Raw genomic sequence first — 20,774 nt, 5'->3', positions numbered from 1 at the left:
GAATGATCATAGAGGCTGTTCTGCTGCTTGATCGTTCTTACAGGAGGCAAGAGTGGACATCCCCCCTCTCGCCGCCCTCAGGTGCTTCTACCGACTCACCGCTACGATCGAAGCCAGGATCTTTTTTTTTATTGACCCCATATCTCACTGTAAAGAGGACCTGTCATGCCATATTCCTATTACAGGGGATGTTTACATTCCTTGTAATAGAAATAAAAGTGATCAAAAAATGTATTTTTTGGAAAAAAGCCTCAAACTAAAATAAATAAAGTAAAATGAACAATAAAAAAAATAATTTTTTCCCCATGTTCCCGTGTGCTCGCATGCAGAAGCAAACGCATACGTAATTTGCGCCCACATATGAAAATGGTGTTCAAACCACACATGTGAGGTATCACTGCGATCGGTAGAGCAAGAGCAATAATTTTGGCCTTAGACCTCCTCTGTAACTCACAACATGTAACCAGTAAAAAATTTTAAAGCGTCTCCTATGGGGATTTTTAAGTAGCGAAGTTTGGTGCCATTCCACGAGCGTGTGCAATTTTGAAGGGTGACATGTTAGGTATCTATTTACTCGGCATAACTTCATCTTTCACATTATGCAAAAACATTGGGCTAACTTTACTGTTTTGTTTTTTTTTAAAGCACAAAACTGTTTTTGTTTTTTTAAAACGCGTTCGAAAAATTGCTGAGCAAATACCGTGCGAGATAAAAAGTTGCAACGACCACCATTGTATTATCTAGGGTCTTTGCTAAAAATATATATATATATATATATATATATATATATATATATATATAATGTTCTGGGGTTCTATGTAATTTTCTAGCAAATAAATTATGATTTTTACATGTAGGAGAGAAATGTCAGAATTGGCCTGGGTGCTCCTAGAATGCCTGATGGTGCTCCCTGCATGTTGGGCCTCTGTATGTGGCCACACTGTGGAAAAGACTCACACATGTGGTATCACCATACTCAGGAGTAATAGCAGAATGTGTTTTGGGGTGTAATTTGTGGTATGCATATGCTGTGTGTGAGAAATAACCTGCTAATATGACAATTTTGTGAAAAAAAAAAAAAAAGCAAAGAATTGTGGGAAAAAATAACAACTTCAAAAAACTCATCATGCATCTTTCTAAATACCTTGGAATGTCTTCTTTCCCAAAAGGGGTCATTTGGGGGGTATTTGTATTTTTCTGGCATGTTAGGGTCTCAAGAAATGAGATAGGCCGTCAGTACTTCAGGTGTGATCAATTTGCAGAGATTGGCACCATAGCTTGTGGACTCTATAACTTTCACAAAGACCAAATAATATACACCGATTTGGGTTATTTTTACCAAAGATATGTAGCGGTATAAATTTTGGCCAAAATATATGAAGAAAAAATTACTAATTTGCAAAATTTATAACAGAAACTAAGAAAAATGCATTTTATTTTCGGTCTTTTTTCTTTTATAGCGCAAAAAATAAAGAACCCAGCAGTGATTAAATACCATCAAAAGAAATCTCTATTTGTGTGAAAAAAAGGACAAAAATTTCATTTGACTGAGTAATTGTCATTCAAAGTGTGAGAGCACTGAAAGCTGAAAATTGGTCTGGTTATTAAGGGGGTTTAAGTGCACAGTGGTCAAGTGGTTAATATATTTTATCTAAATATTATGCATGCAACTTACAATCTAGAATACTAGCCATATACAGTATTTGTGGATACTTAAATTTATTTACATTTATATAAAAAAAAAAAACACGCAGGGAAGGACTCTAAGTGTAGTATTAAAAACATTAGTATTTATCAAATAAAATACTTAAAGCTAGTGCACTCACAAATGTGGTCTTGTACTGTTGCATAGCAGGTCCTCATAGTCCCATGCAGCCCTGCTCAGGGAAAGCAGGGGAGTCCATCCATTGTAATGGAAAAAGGCTGAGAAGCCTCATGGGGAACCAATGCCGATTGCGGTCAGAAGAAGCCACGCCCACTCTGAAAGTATCCCACCTAAGTCTAGATATCACATAGGGATGCATTTCTGGGAAGACACCCCTTTTCTTCAGCTCACTAAAGTTTCCTCAGAAATGTGTCCCTATAAGGCATGTAGACGCAGGCATGACATCATTACAGTCTGATCTGTAACCACTCCAAAACGTTATAAATCTAATCTATTATACCCATTAATAAAAGTAATTGGAAGTTGAATGCAGTACTTGTTATCCCTATTGAAAGCCCATGTTGGGCAGCAAAGAAATATCTATGGCCCCTCCAGTGGTGTCTGGTGCTCAAAATTTTTGGGGGGGTGCAAAAAAAAAAAAATCATCAATTGCAGCCACTGTGCCCATTAGACACTGCCACTGTGCCCATTAGACGCTGCCACTGTGCCCATCAAACGCTGCCACTGTGCTCTCAGATGCTGCCACTGTGCCCATCAAACGCTGCAACTGTGCCCATCAAACGCTGCCACTGTGCCCTCAAATGCTGCCACTGTGCCCATCAAAAGCTGCCACTGTGCCCTCAAACGCTGCTACTGTGCCATACCTTGTCATCTACTCCGGCGTCTCCTCTCCTCTCACTTCCTCTGGCCCACTTCCGCCAAAGCGATGAGAATCCAATAGGGATGCCTGGCGCTTTGCCCAATCAGGAAACAGGTCTCACTGACCTGCCTCCAGATTGGTGGTGAGGCAATACAGTGTGAAAATAGCGAATATTCATTCGCTATTGTCCCACAATTGGGTGGGATCAGGGCGAACTATCTGTGACCCGAGTCCACCCTTTTTTGAAGCCTATTAGAGCCTCTGGCTTTAATCAGGTGCTTCAAAAAAATACACCCCCTCCCGCCCCCGCCATAGGAATCCATGCATCTGGCATCCTGAAAGGGGCCGGGCACAAGGATGGGGGTAGTAGCAGGGATAGGGAGGCGGCGCTCGTGCGCTCACAATGCAGGGGCCGCCACTGGGCCCCTCCATCCTGATGCTCTTGTGACACAGGACAGCAGGACTACAAGAATGCCGCCAACTTAAATAAATAAGCAGCATCAAACAATTACGGAATCATAACCCATGAGCAGATGGTATTTATTGGGCTGAGTATTTGTATTGATCACACGTGTTTTGGTACAGTAAGGTACAGTAGGTACAGTAAGTGATATAACTAAAGGTTTGGTGGGTATGTTATGCATTTTTGCTGATGACACAAAGGCTTGCAATAGGGTTAATATCCTTTGAGGTGTACGTAACATGGAGCAGAATTTGGCATTGCTGAAAGTTTGGTCAAAGCAGTGAAAACTACAGTTCAATGTGTCTAAATGTAAAATATTGCATGTAGGGAAAAAGAATCCCTTGACAGAGTAGAAAATTGGGAGTACAGTGTTGGCCAGCACTACAGAAGAAAAAGTATTCATACTCCTTTAAATTTTCCACATTTTGTCATGTTACAACCAAAAACGTAAATGTATTTTTTGGGAATTTTATGTGATAGACCAACACAAAGTGGCACATAATTGTGAAGTGGAAGGAACAAGATAAATGGATTTTAAGATTTTTTACAAATAAATATGTGAAAGGGGCCATCTATTTGTATTCAGCCCCCCTTAGTAAATGCTTTGTAGAACCACCTTTCGTTGCAATTACAGCGGCAAGTCTTTTTTGGGTATGTCTCTACCAGCTTTGCACATCTAGAGAGTGAAATTTTTGTCTATTCTTCTTTGCAAAATAGCTCAAGCTCTGTCAGATTGGATGGAGAGTGTCTCTGAACAGCAATTTTTAAACCTTGCCACAGATTCTCAATTGGATTTAGGTCTGGACTTTGACTGGGCCATTCTAACGCATGAATATGCTTTGATCTAAACCATTCCATTGTAGTTAAACATGTGCAGACCGAAAAAAAAAAAAAATTTCGTTTTGTTTCAATTTCAAATTTGAATTGATTATATTTGAATTGTGGAAAATGGTTATATTCTTTATATTTTATTCTATTATTTATATAATTCTATTATTTTTCTATTTGTTTATTCTTTTCTATTCTATTCTTTTCTATTAAAAATTTGAACTTCAGAAGATGGTTCTATTCGTTCCTATTCTTTTCTATTCTATTCTGTCGTTTTTTCTTTTCTTTTCAAACTTTTTTATTGAGAGTAAGACATAAAGTTTAACAGGCAATACATATGTCACATAGTTGGATTTGTCATTATACATAAATACCCTAGTGGGGATTGTGTTATAACAATTTTCAGGAATAAATTATACGGTACGGTCCAGTGACAAGTTTTTCACAGAGTTGAGTGAGAACAAAATATAACGGTTTCCTGTTACGTCTAGATGACAAAACAGGGTTATATCAAGAAAAATAAAAAAAATAAAATAGTAAGATTAATGTCAAGAGTAAGGTGATAGCATTTAAATATGGATAGTAAGTCTGCGAACATATAAAGGCTCAAAGTTGGTAGACTTTATATAATCTTCAATAAAGTTACCTGTAAAAAGAGCGCAAGAAGAAGGAGAGAGTAAAGAGAGGGAAATCAGAAAGAAAAGAAGGATAGGGAAGATAGAGAAAGATTAGAGAAGGATAGAGAGAGGGAGGAGGGGGGTCGGGGGGAGCGCACGAGAGTCTGGCTCACCACCAGGTCCATCTATTGTGATATTGGGTCATTAGGGGTTAAGGAGGTTCTTATCAAAGTCTGGGGGTAGAAAATGTTCAGTCCAGGGATTCCAAATTTTCAGATGTTGAGGGATCCTATCAAGTATCGTGGCTTCTATTTTACTATGGATCATAGCCTGGGTGACCCTATTTTTGGCCTCAGCTAGGGAAAGTTTCGGGGTTTTCCAGGCCCTAGCTATCGTCTGTTTAGCTGCTGTTGTGAGCTGAAGAAGGAGGCGGGTCTGAGATCTGGTGAAGTCCGAGGGGATTAGGTTCAGCAATGCTATAGCTGGATCTGGTTCAATTGGATGTTGAAATAAGGTAGAGGCTATTTGAAAGATCGCAGCCCAAAATTCCTGTGCTATAGAGCATGACCACCATATATGCGCGTGGGTTCCTTGCTCGTTACAGCCACGGAAACAATTGGCTGAGTAATTTGGGAGAAATTTGGCAATCCTGGCAGGAACCAGATACCATCTCATAAGTACTTTATAATTTGCCTCTTGTGCAATTATGTTTTGAGAGGATATTTTCGTATTGGACCAAATGTCAGACCAGTCCTCTGTATCAAGGTGTAATGCAAAATCCGCAGACCACTGTGCAGTATATGGAGGGAGGTTGTTTGGGGGAGAGGTCAGGTGAGCATATAAAAGAGATATTAGACCAGGGGCGTGAGGGTCAGAGTTGCAAATTCCTTCAAAAAGAGATAAGTCGTCTAGTGACGTATGTGTACCAATCGTCGTTCGGATAAAATGGGATATCTGTAAGAATCGAAAGATTTCTGTGTTGGGAATATCAGTTAGGTTTTGTAGAGAGGCAAACGTCTTTATACCTGATCCTGAGACAAAATCGCGTATGCGACATAATCCTGCCCTGTGCCAGATTTGAAACGAGTTCGGACTGACTTGGGCTGGGTAGAAGTTCGGATGGTCTAGAAAAGAAAGAAGTGGGGAGTGTGGGGATTGTAATTTAAAGGGACCTCGGAGTTTGTCCCACAGCTTAAGAGAATGTCCCGTTATGGGGTTACTAATTGGGCCACGAGTTGTGGGGGGCAACCATAGTAGGTTAGATATGTTGAGCGGGTATAGATCAATAGCTTCCAAACTGACCCAAAGTGGTATCTCATTCTGTGCATGATATAAAGTAATCTGGGCCAGTTGGGCGGCGTGATAATATCCCATGAAATTAGGTAGACCCAACCCGCCCTTGGTTTTACTACGGAGCAGTACCGTTTTGGAGACTCTGGGTCTAATTGGGCCCCATATGTATTTGGATACTCGCGTTTGAATGATTCGATGGTAATATGGGGGGATTGGGATCGGGAGGACTCTATATAGGTAAAGCAGTTTTGGAAGTAGGGACATCTTTACAGCCGCTATCCGGCCTAGCCAAGAGGTACATATTGGGCGCCACGCTTCCAATAAGGCTGTTAGGTGTTTTAACATGGGGAGATAGTTGGTTTTAAAAAGCTGGTCTGGGTCACTAGTTAGTTTAATACCAAGATAAGGAATAGAAGCTGGGGCCCAAATGAAAGGGAAGAATTCCTTTATGTGTACCAATTCAGGTTGTGGTATGGATACGTTGAGAGCTTTTGATTTAGACTGATTAACTTCCAGGCCTGATATTCGGGCAAATTTGTCAAGGAGATGAAGTAGGTTGGGGAGTGTAGTTCTAGGTGATGTGACAAATAGCAGCGCGTCATCTGCAAATAAGCATAACTTATGTGATGTAGAAGCTATATCAAGGCCTTTGATATTTGGGTTTGCCCTTATGAGGGCTGCAAGGGGTTCTATCGCCAGTGCGAATATAAGGGGAGAGAGGGGGCATCCTTGTCTAGTACCTCGTAAAATTTGGAAACAGTCCGAACGGTATCCTGAGTATTTGACATAAGCTTGTGGTTGATGATATAGGGAGTTAACCCATTGCAAAAAATTTGGTCCAAATCCCCATCTCTGGAGTACATAGTTAATATAGGGCCATAAGACTGTGTCGAACGCCTTACGAATATCAAGAGAGAGTAGGTGCATGGGGATCTGGCGTGTTCGGGCTAGGTGTTGGAGCAGAATGAGGCGTCGAATATTGTCACTGGCTTGACGTTTTGGTATGAAGCCAACTTGGTCTTTGTGAATTAGGCTACCTATAATTGGATTGAGGCGTAATGCCATAATCTTGGCTAATATCTTTATATCCAAGTTAAGTAAGGATATAGGCCTATAATTGGACCATAAGGCGTTGTCTGTGTTAGGCTTGGGTATCATGGAAATAATGGCTGTCAACGTATCTCGACCAAAGGAATATTGTTTAAGGAGAGAGTTAAAAGTATTAGTAAGAAGGGGGGCTAAAGTGGGGGCAAATTTTTTAAAATAGGAGCTTGATAAACCGTCGGGGCCTGGTCTTTTATGGGGTTTAAGAGATTTTATGGCAAGAAGGACTTCCTCAGACGTAATGGGGCGTTCCATAGACTCTCTGTGGGCCTCTGATAGATTTGGTAGAGTGATATTTTGAAATAGTGACTCCGCTTGCGTTGCCGAGAATGTGCGTGTCGGGGTATATAATTCAGCTAACTTCTTACGGAATTCTGCAAGAACTTTAACAGGATTACTCGTGAAGTTATCTTTGGCCAGTTTGAGTCTGATAGGATTATGCGCCCTTTCCGGTCGGCGAAGTCTTAGTGCCAGGAAGGAATCAGGTTTATTGGCTTTTGTGTAGATTGTATGGTTGAATCTTCGAATGGTTTTATCTGCTGATTCTGCTAAGATTAAATCTAGCTCAGTTTTCGTTTTTTCAAGTAAGATCCTATGGGGTTCAGTTGGGGTGGATTGGAATTGGAGGAAGAGACGATGATATTCAGCTTCTAGTTGTTGTGTTTTAAGTTTTTTATCTCTTTTGAGATGGGTGGATGTAGATATACAAGTCCCTCTAATCACGGGTTTGTGGGCTTCCCATAACAGGATAGGCGAGATGCCGGGTGTGGCATTATGTTGTATGTATTCTTTAAGGGCTAGTTGTATGTCAACACAATAGGATTGATTGGTCAAATGCGCCTCATTAATGCACCATGTACGGTCTTTAGATTGGGGGATCAGGGAGGAGACTGTTGTTACTACTGCGCAGTGGTCTGACCAAGTGATTGGATGTATGTTTGAATGGAGCAGGGTTGGGGAGGATGAAACTGGTATAAAAATATGGTCAATCCTTGAGAAGGATTTATGTGGGTAGGAGTAGAAGGTATAGTTTTTCTTAGCTGGATTGCATTCTCTCCAAGTATCTAGTAGGGAGGCTTGTTGGAACAGTTTGCGAAAAGATAGAGAAGGGGAATATTGTTCTGGGGCGTAGGGAGATTTGTCTAGGTGTGGGTGAAGTACTTGATTTGAGTCGCCGCATAGAAAGAGGGTACCTTTACAGTGTGCTCGTATAATTTGTAGGAGGTGAGAGAAAAAGGGGTTGGGATTAGTATTGGGGGCATAATAAGAGACAACAGTAGTTGTCACATCTTGTACATGCCCAACTAAAATAATATAACGGCCTTCAGGATCTTTAATTTCATTAGTTAAGATAAACGGAAGAGTGTGGTGGAACGCAACAAGGACACCCCGTTGCTTAGTAGCTGCAGATGCAGTAAACACTTGGGGGTATTTGGAGCTAAAATATTTAGGTGTTGCTTGATTAGAAAAGTGAGTTTCTTGTAGAGCTATAATACTAGCTTTCAGGGATGCAAAAGTACGGAAGGCCTTAACCCTCTTGTTAGGAGAGTTAAGTCCCTTTACGTTAAGGGAAAGTATGTTCAAAGGGGCCATTTAAGCAATTTGGGAGGACGACCACTGGGAAGATATGTATGGATCGTGCAATCCCCCCGACCCAGTGAGAAACAATCAGGAAAGGAGAGGTGGAGAGAAAAGTGAAGAAAAGAAGAGAGAAAGAAAATAAGAAACAGAGAGAAAGTTTTGTAGAAGGAGAAGGTAAGTGTCAAAACACTTGGTGTGTTGGACTTCTCAGTACAACAGGTAGATGTCCGTACTCCCAAACCAGCCGGCTGGGCCGGAAGCACGTGCATCTTGTAGGGGGGAGCAGTGACAGTTCCCCACCGCAGACTGGGGAAAAAATAGAAACAACATAAATCTCAAACAGTCCAAACAGCTCGTATTAGAGAATTACCGGTATATATAAAGAGAACAAATATAACATTTAGGTAACGTACCCACTTAGTGGGAGAACTCAATGTCGCCATTCTGGTAAAAAGGCAGAGACATGAGGGGAGGGGGGGGAATGGGTGGGGGGGGGGGAAGAGGGGGAGAAAAAAAAAAAAAAAAAAAAAAAAAATTAAAGGGGAAAGGGAATCAGGGAAAGGGAAGAGGGGAGGAAAGTAAAAGGGGCAGAGATGGCACCGTTAAACTGAAGATTACCAGTACTTTTGCAGAAATGTAGAGGAGGACCTCTTATCAAAATTCTTTAAATTCTCTAAGTTTCAGTAGCTATCACCTCCTAAATGTCGTTTTTTCTATACTATTCTGTTATTTTCTATTCTATTTATTATTTTCTATTCTATTCAAATTCAAATTGATTCTATTTGAATTTTGGGAAATGGTTATATTCTTTCTATTCTATTATATTGTTTTTTTTTATTCTATTCTTTTCTATTCCATTATAGTCCTTTCTATTCTTTTTTTTTTTTCTATTCTATTACTTTCTATTCTATACTTTTCTTATGTATTCAAATTCAAATTTATTCTGTTTGAAAATTCAATTTCAGAAGATGGTTATATTCTTTCTATTTTATTCTATTTTTTTTTATTCTATTCTGTTCTATTTTTTTCTATTCTGTTCCTTTATTTTCAAATTTTAAAACTTTTCAAATTCAAATTTTAAAACTATTCAAATTTTAAAACTATTCGAAATTGATTAAAAAACTATTGGAATTGATTCAAATTTGAATTTCGACTGTTTTTTTTTGGTTATTTCAGATTCATTTAAATTCGGTACTATTGTTATTCGAAAATTCGGATACATTCGGATACATCCAAATTTCCGAAAATGTAAAATTCGTCCGAATTTCAATTCGGAACGAAACAAACTGCACATGTCTAATTGAAGCACTGGCTGCTGTATGTTAGGGTCATTGTCATGCTGGAAGGTGAAACTCTGCCCCACTCTTGTCTTTTTCAGACTCTAACAGGTTTTCTTCTAAGATTGCCTTGCATTTGGCTCCATCCATCTTCCCATCAACTCTGACCAGCTTTCCTGTCCCTGCTGAAGAAAACCACCCCCACAACATGATGCTGTCACCACCACCATGTTTTACGGTGGGGATGGTGTGTTCAGGGTCATGTGCACTGTTAGTTTTCTGTCACACACAGCATGTTGCTTTTAGGCCAAAAAGTTCAATTTTGGTCTCATCTGACCAGAGCACCTTCTTCATCATGGTTGCTGTGTCCCCCACATGGCTTTTTTTGCAAACTGCAAACGGGGCTTCTTATGGCTTTGTTTCAACAATGGCTTTCTTCTTACCACTTTTCCATAAAGGCCAGATTTGTGGAGTGCACAACTAATAATTGTCCTGTGGACAGATTCTCCCACCTGAGCTGTGGATCTCTGCAGCACCTCTAGAGTTACCATGGGCCTATTGACTGCTTCTCTGATTAATGCTCTTCTTGCCCGACTTGTGAGTTTATGTGGACGGCCATGTCTTGGGAGGTTTGCAGTTGTGCCATACTCTTTCCATTTTCGGATGATGGATTAAACAGTGCTTCGTGAGATGTTCAAAGATTGGGATATTTTTTATAACTGTTTTAGACTTCTGAACAACTTTATCCCTTACCTGTCTGATGTGTTCCTTGGCCTTCATGATGTTTTTTGTTCACTAAGGTTCTCTAACAAACCTTGGAGGGCTTCACAGAGCAGCTATATTTACATTGAGATTAAAATACACACAGGTGGACTCTATTTACTAATTAGGTGACTACTGAAGGCATTTGCTTCAACATGATTTTAGTTAGGGTGTTGATGAACCCTGATTGAACTGGACCCAAGTCGATTTGGCTCATTTCTTATCGTCACCCCTCCCCAACACACACATTATGGGGTCATGGGGCCTTGTAGGTGGAGTACATACACTAGCTGTCTTTATTTAGCACACAAAATACACTGTACCTGAATGTAAAAAAATATATATTTTTGGGGGAAATGATGCATGAATGGGAACAAACAACAAACATATTATGGAGTTTTCTCAAATTTGACTGCAAAAATGGAAATACATTTTAATTCAGTTTTAACACAAAGGGGCAGGAACATGATGGACAAAATTGGGTTTATTTACTAAAGGCAATTAGACTTTGCAAGGGAATGAAAGAGTATAGAAAAAATCTTGTACAAGGAACTTTGGGGGTGCTATCTTCAACTAGCAACATAACATGTTCATATTATATAAAAATCATACCTATTGAATAATATTCATTAAAATCATACATTAAAAGTTATTACAGATGTTTGCAATCTTACATTTAATTTAATACACCACAAAGAAAATAGAAAAACCTTTGATGACCTTCTACTTAGCAGAGTTCCACTCAAAAGTGGAACTTCCACTTATCCGTCTACCCTCCCCCCCCTCAGTGCCACATTTGGCACCTTTTAGGGGGGAGGGGGGAACAGGTACCGTTCCCTACTTCCAGGAGACGGGGCAACGGTGCCGTCTCTCGGAAGTTCGTCCCCCTCCTCCTGCCTCCGCCGCCGGACCAATTAGAAAGCCCAGAGAGACATAGAAAAATATGTTTTTTATATCTAGAATAATGTGATCAAAATCCAGTTTTACCTAATTACAAGTTAACAAAAATGTTTATTTTGTTTTTTTTTTTCTAATAAGGAAACCGTTTCCAATCTTCAAATATCCCAAGAGAGAGTGATTAAAGTAAAGTAATCATTTTATCAAATCAGGGACACATGCCCCTCTTGCTCTCAGATCAGCAGGTAATCTCAGACCCTCACAAGGTTATTTTTGTGGGAACAAGCAAGAAAAAAAGAAGGAAAATAGAATAAATAAAAAACTGGGAAGCTGCAACATATCAACAAAATATTTAATAAAATAATATTATTGATGTAGGATTTGTTTACTAGAAGACAAATAAAAAGGCATAATACTTTACAATGAACTTTTCTTGGAAAATGTCCTGAAACAAATCTATTTTCCACTACCTTGTTAAAATAAACAAACTAACAAATGCTGTGCTCCTCAGAAGACAAGAGGAATGGCAGGTAAGAGGACCACTTTGCAATTAACTTTCCTCAGAATACACTAAACAAATCAATTTTACAGTGCCTCATAAAAGTAAAATATTTGTAAAAAAGAATGGACCTCAGCAGTTCAGGGAAACCAACTGTCAATCCAAGTTAGGCAAATAGCTCACATAGCTGCTGCTAACCTGATGTTAACAATCAGAAATTTGTTTCCAATTTTCAAAAAAGTTCAAGTAATTAATTGCATAGGGATACCAACAATAGCTAATATTGGAGTAAGATGAAAATAAAATGGTAAAATCTGGGCAAAGAAAGCAGTAATATTTGACCATTTATAAATAAATATGTCCACAATCTGGTAAACTACTAACCTTTGTGCTGGCATGTTTCACCCCCTCCATTACCTAACAATTTTTCAATTTTCAGCACTGATACTTTGATTGACAAGTACTTGGCCATGCAACACTGTACTAAAATTAATTTGATATATTTTTTGATATAGATAAAGATTTCTTTTGGTGGTATTTAACAACTACTGTTTTTATTTTTTTACTATATAAATGGAAAACAAAACTTTCCCATACCTTGTTTTATCTGATCTGATCTGATTTGCTGTGGGGTGGCGCGCAAGGACGCAGCGGCTGCGGAAGAGGGTGGCTAACACACCCAGATTGAAAGTTGAGGAGAGAGGAGTGGGAGGAGTGTGTGTCAAGCTACAAGCCGACAAGCTGCATGCTCGTGTTGGGAGAGGAGAGCTGAAGCAGTAGTGAAGGAGGAGAAGGTGAAATAATTTTCGGAAGCTGAAAGAGTGTGGAGGAGGGTGTAGCGGCAAGCATGGCAAGATCAGTGGGAGCTGTCATTGAGAGTAATCACCATGAGTCACCAGTGGAGCCACGAGAGCGGGTGGCTGGTGAGAGGAAGGTTATGTTGTCCTGCTGCTGGGGGGGGCTCCAGTGAGGTGTGTCTCCCTGGGATTTGGGCTGCTGAGCTGGGATAAGCTGTCATCTTCACTCAGCTGGCTGCTGAGCAGTTTACCCTGTATACATTTGACTGTGCTACATAGATCCCCCTACTGACAACTGATCCTTTGAGGTTTTTTTTTGTGATTTCAAAAATAGAAGGGGTGTTTTTCTATGTACTTGTATATGTATCAATACTGAGTTAAATCTCAGCGATGTATGTAAAATGTGAAGCTAGAATAACCTACAGCAGCGCAGAGCTGCTGGATATCAGGTTACATCAAAATACTCATGCTAAAGTTGGCTTTTCTAGAGGATGTTAGATCCCTATGGACTGCTGGGTAAGTGGCATAGGAAACAACACAAGAGAAAACAGAAACGGGGCTGTCGAGCAGGAGCATTGGCAAGGTTGAGAAAGCAAGCACACAGGCCTCCTTGACCTAGCCTCCTCCTAACAAATGCCAGATCCCTTGCTCCAAAGTTAAATGAACTGAAATTGCATATTTCCACTTGCAACATGATTCAAAATTACTGTGTGATGATTTTTAGGGAGACATGGCTTCACAATTCTATTCCAGATACTGCTATGAAATTACCTGGATGGACTTTTCACCAACAGGATAGAACATTAGACTTGGTAAAGAGTAGGAGCAGGGGGCTTTGTATTTATGTTTTGAAAGCCTGGTGCTCAGACAGCAGGATTATGGGCAATCATTGTTCTCCAGACTTAAAATTTTTGGTTGTGAATTGTAGACCCTTCTACTTGTCAAGGGAATTCACGGCAGTATTCATCCTTGTGGTATACGTAACGTTGGATGCGAATGCTGCTGCAATTTCAGATACACTGGCAAAAGCGATAGGTAAACTCCAGTATGAACATCCAAAATACCCTTGCTAAAGCTGGCTTTTCTAGAGGATGTTAGATCCCTATGGACTCAGGCCAGCATACTGAGAGGCTGCTACCTATTGTTATGCTGGGTAAGCGGCATAGGAAACAACACAAGAGAAGACAGAAACGGGGCTGTCGAGCAGGAGCATTGGCAAGATTGAGAAAGCAAGCACACAGGCCTCCTTGGCCTAGCGTCCTCCTAACAAATGCCAGATCCCTTGCTCCAAAGTTAAATTAACTGCAATTGCAGATTTCCACATACAACATGATTCAAAATTGCTGTGTGTGTCTACTTTTAGGGAGACATGGCTTCACAATTCTATTCCAGATAGTGCTATGAAATTACCTGGATGGAGTTTTCACCAACAGGATAGAACGTTAGACTTGGTAAAGAATAGGGGCAGGGGCTTTGTATTTATGTTTTGAATGCCTGGTGCTCGAACAGCAAGATTGTGGGCAATCACTTTTCTCCAGACTTAGAATTTTTGTTTGTGAAGTGTAGACCCTTCTACTTGTCAAAGGGAATTGTCGGCAATATTCATCCTTGTGGTATACGTACCGTCGGATGCGAATACTGCTGCAATTTCAGATACACTGGCAAAAGTGATAGGTAAACTCCAGTGTGCACATCCTGATGGGGTACTTGTGACTGCTGTTGACTTCAACTACACAAATATGAGGACAGCTGTCCAAGAATTCCATCAATTTGTGAGGTGTGCAACCAGGGGTGCAAATACATTGGATATGTATTATTCCATTGTACATTACAATTAGGCAGCAAACTGTTCCAGAAAGCAAGGAGATAAGGATTTGGCCAGATGGCTCTCTCTCAAGCAGTTACAGGACTGCTTTGAGAGGACCAATTGGAAGATTTTTGAACAACATGATCTATATATGCACAATGAAACAGTACTGAGTTACATTAGTACTTGTGTAGACAATGTTATGGAAAGGAAGCGCATCAATGTTTTTCCTAATCAGAAGCCCTGAATGACCAAGAGTGTATGTTGTCTCTTGAGACAACATGATAGTGCCCTTAGGAGTGGGGATAAGGTTAAGTATAGTGTTGCTAGAGCAAATTTAAGGAGGAGCATAAAAGAAGCCAAATTAGTTTATAAAAGTAAAATTTAAGAATATTTTAGAGGAAATTACGCACAGGAAGGTGGAAAGGGATACAGCATATGCTAAATCAAACAGAGAACACTCACCAGGGTGCAAAGTTTAATTTTCAACTAGCTGAGGAATTAAACTGCTTTTTCTCATGCTTTGAGAGTGTAGTACCCCAACAAACACATCTTTCAAATTCGTGTATGGGTGATGTTGCACCTGTGGTACAGGAACATGAAGTGTATCAGGCATTTAGGTCTGTTAACATTAGGAAATTGGCAGGCCCAGATGGGGTTCCAGGGAGGGTTGTTAAGGCCTGTACAGACCAACTTGCAGGGGTCTTTACTAAAATAGTTTATCGATCATTATCACTGGCTGTGGTACCAACCTCCTTAAAATCTACTGTTAGTAAATTCATACCAAAAAAAATCAAATATAGATAGCTTGAAGGACTACAGGCTGATTGCCCTCTTCCTGGTAATAATGAAGTGCTTTGAAGGGCTGCTGTTAAAATGTATCAAAACAGGCTTACCAGGCCCATTTGCATATAATATAATAATTTGACCAATTTGCATATAATAGAAGCACTGAGGATGCTATTGCTCTTACACTACATGTGGCTTTAAGTCATTTGGAACAATCTGGCAACTATGTAAGAATGTTGTTTATTGATTATAGTTTGGCTTTCAACACTGCCATTCCAGACTTATGCCGCATACACACAATCGGAATTTCCAATAACAAATGTTCAATGTGAGCTTGTTGTCGGAAATTCTGACAGTGTGTAGGTTCCATTGGACATTTGCTGGCGGAATTTCCAACAACAGATGTTTGAGAGCTGGATCTCAAATTTTTCGAAACAAAATCTGTTGTAGTAAATTCCAAGCGTGTGTACACAATTCCGACGCACAAAAGTCCACGCATGCTCGGAATGAAGCAGAAGAGCCGCACTGGCTATTGAAGTTAATTTTTCTCAGCTCATCGTACGTGTTGTACGTCACCGCGTTCTTGACGTTTGGAATTTCTGACAACATTTGTGCTACCGTGTGTATGCAAGACAAGTTTGAGCCAACATCCGTCGGAAATAAATCCACGGTTTGGTTGTCAGAAATTCTGAACATCTGTTTGAGGCATTACTGGTAGAGTAGATGCCAAGGCTGAATTTGCCCCCTTCACTTTTAGGGATGAACTGAACACCCCCCCGGTTCGGTTCCCACCAGAACCTGCGAACTGACCGAAAGTTTGCGCGAACTTTAGAACCCCATTAAAGTCTATGGGACTCGAACGTTCTAAATCAAAAGTGCAAATTTTAAAGGCTAATATGCAAGTTATTGTCCTAAAAAGGGTTTGGGGACCCGGGTCTTGCCCCAGGGGACATGTATCAATACAAAAAAAAGTTTTAAAAACAGCAGTTTTTTCGGGAGCAGTGATTTTAATGATGCTTAAAGTGAAAAAATTAAAGTAAAATATTCCATTAAATATAGTACCTGGGGGTGTCTATAGTATGCCTGTAAAGTGGCACATGTTTCCTGTGCTTAAAACAGTCCCTGCACAAAATGACATTTTTAAAGTAATAAAAGTCATTTAAAACTACTTGCGGCTTTAATGTAATGTCGGGTCCCGGCAATATGGATGAAAATCAGTGAGACAAACGGCATGGGTAACCCCCCCAGTCCATTACCAGGCCTTTTGGGTCTTGTATGAATATTAAGGGGAACCCCGCACCCAAATTAAAAAAAGGAAAGGCGTGGGGCCCCCAGGCCCTATATACTCTGAACAGCAGTATACAGGCGGTGCAAATAAGACAGGGACTGTAGGTTTGTTGTTAAGTAGAATCTGTTTGTAATTTTCAACTGGTACATTTTTAAAGTGTAGCTCCAGCCAAAAAATCTATTTTTAAGCTTTTTGGAAAACATAGGGAAGGGTTATCACTCCTGTAACATTTGTTTTGCTGTCTGCGCACCCCTTCAGAAGATTTCACCTCACTTTCTGTCCCAATGAAAAATGTTTTTTGAAAATTTGGGGTTTTTAGTGAAAAAGGGATTGGTGATAAAGCATCAGTAAAGAGGAGACACGTTTTTCCCATATTAACTCTTACAGAAAAGAATTTCCCTTCCAAGGGGTAGATTTCATCTCACTTCCTGTTGTCTCCTTCCGTTTGCAAGTAGGAGTCATTTGTAGGTTGGATGTTTGAAAGTAGGGGCCTGCCCTATATACTCTGCAGAAATTGGGGCCTTAGGTGTTGGTGTTGCCACAATACTGTAAGCCCTCACAGTTACTCTTGGTGGGCGCAGGAACGGGCCGTGCTGGTGCTACAACACTGCAACCCCTCACAGATACGATAGTTGGAGCACAGGAATGAGCCCTGCTGCAAAGTATTGCATCAAAAATTGTAATTACATGCCCCTGCTAAACAGGGGCAGAAAAATTGGGCCTTGGCCACTGGTGGTGGTGCCCAGAACCAAAAATTTTCTTACAAGCTATCAGCATGAAAATTGAGGAGGAAGAGGATTGTCACTCAGCATAACAGGATAGTCACTCAGCATCAGCATAGGCAGTCTTGATGGGATCTCACATTAAAAAAATCAATCTGTTACATCAGCATCAGGTGCTTGGTAGCTGGTGATCCAAGACCGATTCATTTTTATGAAGGTCAGCTGATCGACCGATTTGGTGGACAGGCGCACCCTGTGATCAGTTACAATGCCTCCAGAAGCGCTGAATGTGCATTCTGAAAGAACGCTGGATGCAGGACAGGCCAGTAGCTCAATTGCATACTGTGCAAGCTTTGTCCAGTGATCCATCCTCAAGACCCAGTAACCCAGAGGATTTCTGGTGGGAAAGATGTCCAAGTCTGATCTTGCCCCTAGGTAATCCTGCACCATGTGAATCAGACGCTGGCGATGGTTGCTGGAACTGATCAGACCTTGGGGCTGCGGACTAAAAAATTGCCTGAACGCATCGGTCAGACGGCCACCTTCTCCACTGCTCCTTCTGTGACTGACCGAAGCCTCAGCAACACGTTGTCCAGGAGGACCAGGAAACTGCAACCTCCCAGGCTCTGGAAAAGCATTGCACAAACCTTTCTGCAAGGCCTCCCGAAGATGTTTCATCCTCTGCTCCCTCTGCGATGGCAAGATAAGGTCCGCAATCTTACCCTTGTAATGTGGATCAAGGAGGGTTGCTAGCCAGTAATCATCCCTCCCCTTGATACCATGAATAAAAGGATTCTTCCGCAGGCTTTGCAGGATCAGGGATGCCATGCAGCATAGGTGCTGAGGCATTCGGTCCAGAGTCCTCTGGGTCACTAAGGATGACATGATCCGCAGCCACCTCCTCCCAGTCACGTACAAGTCCATGGGTTTCTTCAGACTGTAAATGATCCCATGAAGACTGCTGCTGATGCTGAGTGCCAGGCTCCACCTCCATGCTGACACAATCTACCTCCTCCTCCTCCTTGTCCTCTTCCTGTATGATCGGTGGGCACGCAGGAACACTGTCTGGATAAAGGGGACCTTGAGAGGTAAGGAAATCCTCCTCTTCCTCCCTCTGTTCTGCCTGCTCACCATCCTCGTGGCCTCCTCAAATGGTGACAGGACAGTGCATGCATCCCTGATCATAGCCCACTGGCGTGGGGAAAAAAAACAAGCTCCCCTGTACTGGTGCCATAGTCGCACAGGTACTCATTGATGGCCCTCTGATGCATGTGCAGCTGCTGCAGCATAGCCAACATTGAGTTCCACCTGGTGGGCATGTCACAGATTAGGCAGTTCCTGGGCAGGTTAAACTCCTTTTGGAGGTCTGCCAGCCAAGCACTGGCATTATATGACCCGCAGAAATGCACATAGACTTTCCTGGCCTGCCTCAGGACATCCTGTAAGCCCGAATACCTGCCCAAGAACCACTTCATCACCAAGTTAAGGACGTGAGCCAAACAGGGCACATGGGTCAGTTGTCCCTGTCAGAGGGCGGAGAGGAGGTTGGTGCCATTGTCGCAAACCACCATACCTAGCTTAAGCTGGCGTGGCATCAACCACCTCTGAACCTGTCCCTGCAGAGCTGACAGAATCTCTGCCCCAGTGTGGCTCCTGTCCTCCAAGCATACCAGCTCAAGCACCGCATGGCATCTTTTTGCCTGCGTGCTTGCATAGCCCCTTGAACGCCTACGGAGCACCGCTGGTTCCGAGGACAAATCAGCACAGGAAGAGGCCATGGAGGAAGAAAAAGAGGAGGGGTGGAGGAGAGAGGTGTGGCAGAATCACCACTAGTAGAACTTTGGAGGCGTGGTGGTGGAACAACCTTCAACACTACTGCACCCTGTCCTGCATCCTTCCCAGCTGCCAGAAGAGTCACCCAGTGCGCAGTTAAAGATAGGTAACATTCCTGTCCATGCCTTCTGGACCATGAGTCAGCGGTAATATGCACCTTACCGCTGATTGCCCTGTCCAGCAAGGTCAAGACATTGCCTTCCACATGCCGGTAGAGAGCCAGAATCACCTTCCATGAGAAAAAGTGGCATTTGGGAACCTGCCACTGAGGAACCGCACATTCCACAATCTCACGTAAGGGGGATGATCTACCAACTGAAAAGGCAGCAGTTAAAGTGCTAGCAAGCTAGCATTCAACTGCTGGGCATGTGGATGGCTGGGAGCAAAATTCTTTAGGCGGTGCAGCAGCTGGGGCAGGGAAAATTGCCTGGTACAATCTGACGTCAGTGTACCGATAGCAGATTGCCCGCAAGTACTTGGCTGTGACACACCTAATTCTACACCTTCATTCCTCTCAGTGCAGGTTCCAGAGTGGACTGAAGATATAGTGGGGTTGGAGATCCCAGCTGATGAGGAGCAAGGAGAGGTCCGCTTTGTTCTTTGGTGTGGGTCTTTTAGGTACGCTTGCCAATGAACTGCATGGCAGGTTGACATATGTCTGGTCAAGCATGTGATGCCCAAGCGGGTGATGTTTTGGCCACGTGAGATACGCTTGAGACATATGTTGCAAATAGCAGCGGTGGGATCTTTTGCACTTGTCTCAAAAAAGGCCCACACCAAAGAACTTTTGGAATAATGCGCAGAGACAGCAGCGCCCTGCACATGCAGAGCTCTCTGGTGTGATGCAGTCAGTGTGCTGCCCTTAAGCTGGCCCCTGGAGGGCATCCTGCCTTGTTGGAGATGTGCCTCCTCCACCTCCTCTCTCCTATCAGGCACCCACGTGGAGTCAGTGAGCTCATCATCCCCTCCCTCCTCATCACTGGAGCAAAGCTGGCAGTATGCTGAAGCTGGGGGAACATGACTGCCAGATTGCTGTCCCTCTTGGGCACCCCCTCTCTCTGGGCTCACGTTACTGCCTTCCTCTAGCTGGGTACCATCATAGGAGCCTTCAAAACGCTGCGCATCCTCCTGGAGCATGTACCCAACACTATGATTAAACAGTTCGGGGGACTCCTCAGGAGGTCATGGTGGGGCTAGGGAAGGAGTGACTGATGCCATTGAGCCAAGGGAAGAGGCCGCGTTGGCAGCTGCTTTGCCAGACAAAGTACCCTGAGCCTGGGTGAGAGAGGATGAGGAGGATGAGGAGGGCTTGGTCATCCACTCTACCAAGTCTTCCGCATGTTGCGGCTCAACACGGCCAGCTGCCGAAAAAAGGACAAACGTGTCCCACGGGCCACATGCTGATATGGATGCACTGTCTCCAAGACCAGCACTGTCGCCACATGACCTTATATAGTGTGGGGCTTGTACTAAACCCCCTGAGCCATAATTGGCCAAAGCCACCCTGGCTTTGGCCCATTACGGCTCTCTGTACAGATGGCGCTGTGATTGACCAAGCAGGTCATAGTGCATGCTTGGCCAATCATCAGCCAGCAATGCACTGCGATGCCGCAGTGAATTATGGGCCATGACGCACCACTCGAATTTGGCGCGAACGACTCATAACGTTCGCAGTTCAACGAACGGTCGAAC

Source organism: Aquarana catesbeiana, linkage group LG06 (genome assembly GCF_042186555.1).
Source record: "Aquarana catesbeiana isolate 2022-GZ linkage group LG06, ASM4218655v1, whole genome shotgun sequence".
Lineage (NCBI taxonomy): Eukaryota > Metazoa > Chordata > Amphibia > Anura > Ranidae > Aquarana > Aquarana catesbeiana.
Note: the sequence above shows the minus strand (reverse complement) of the source record.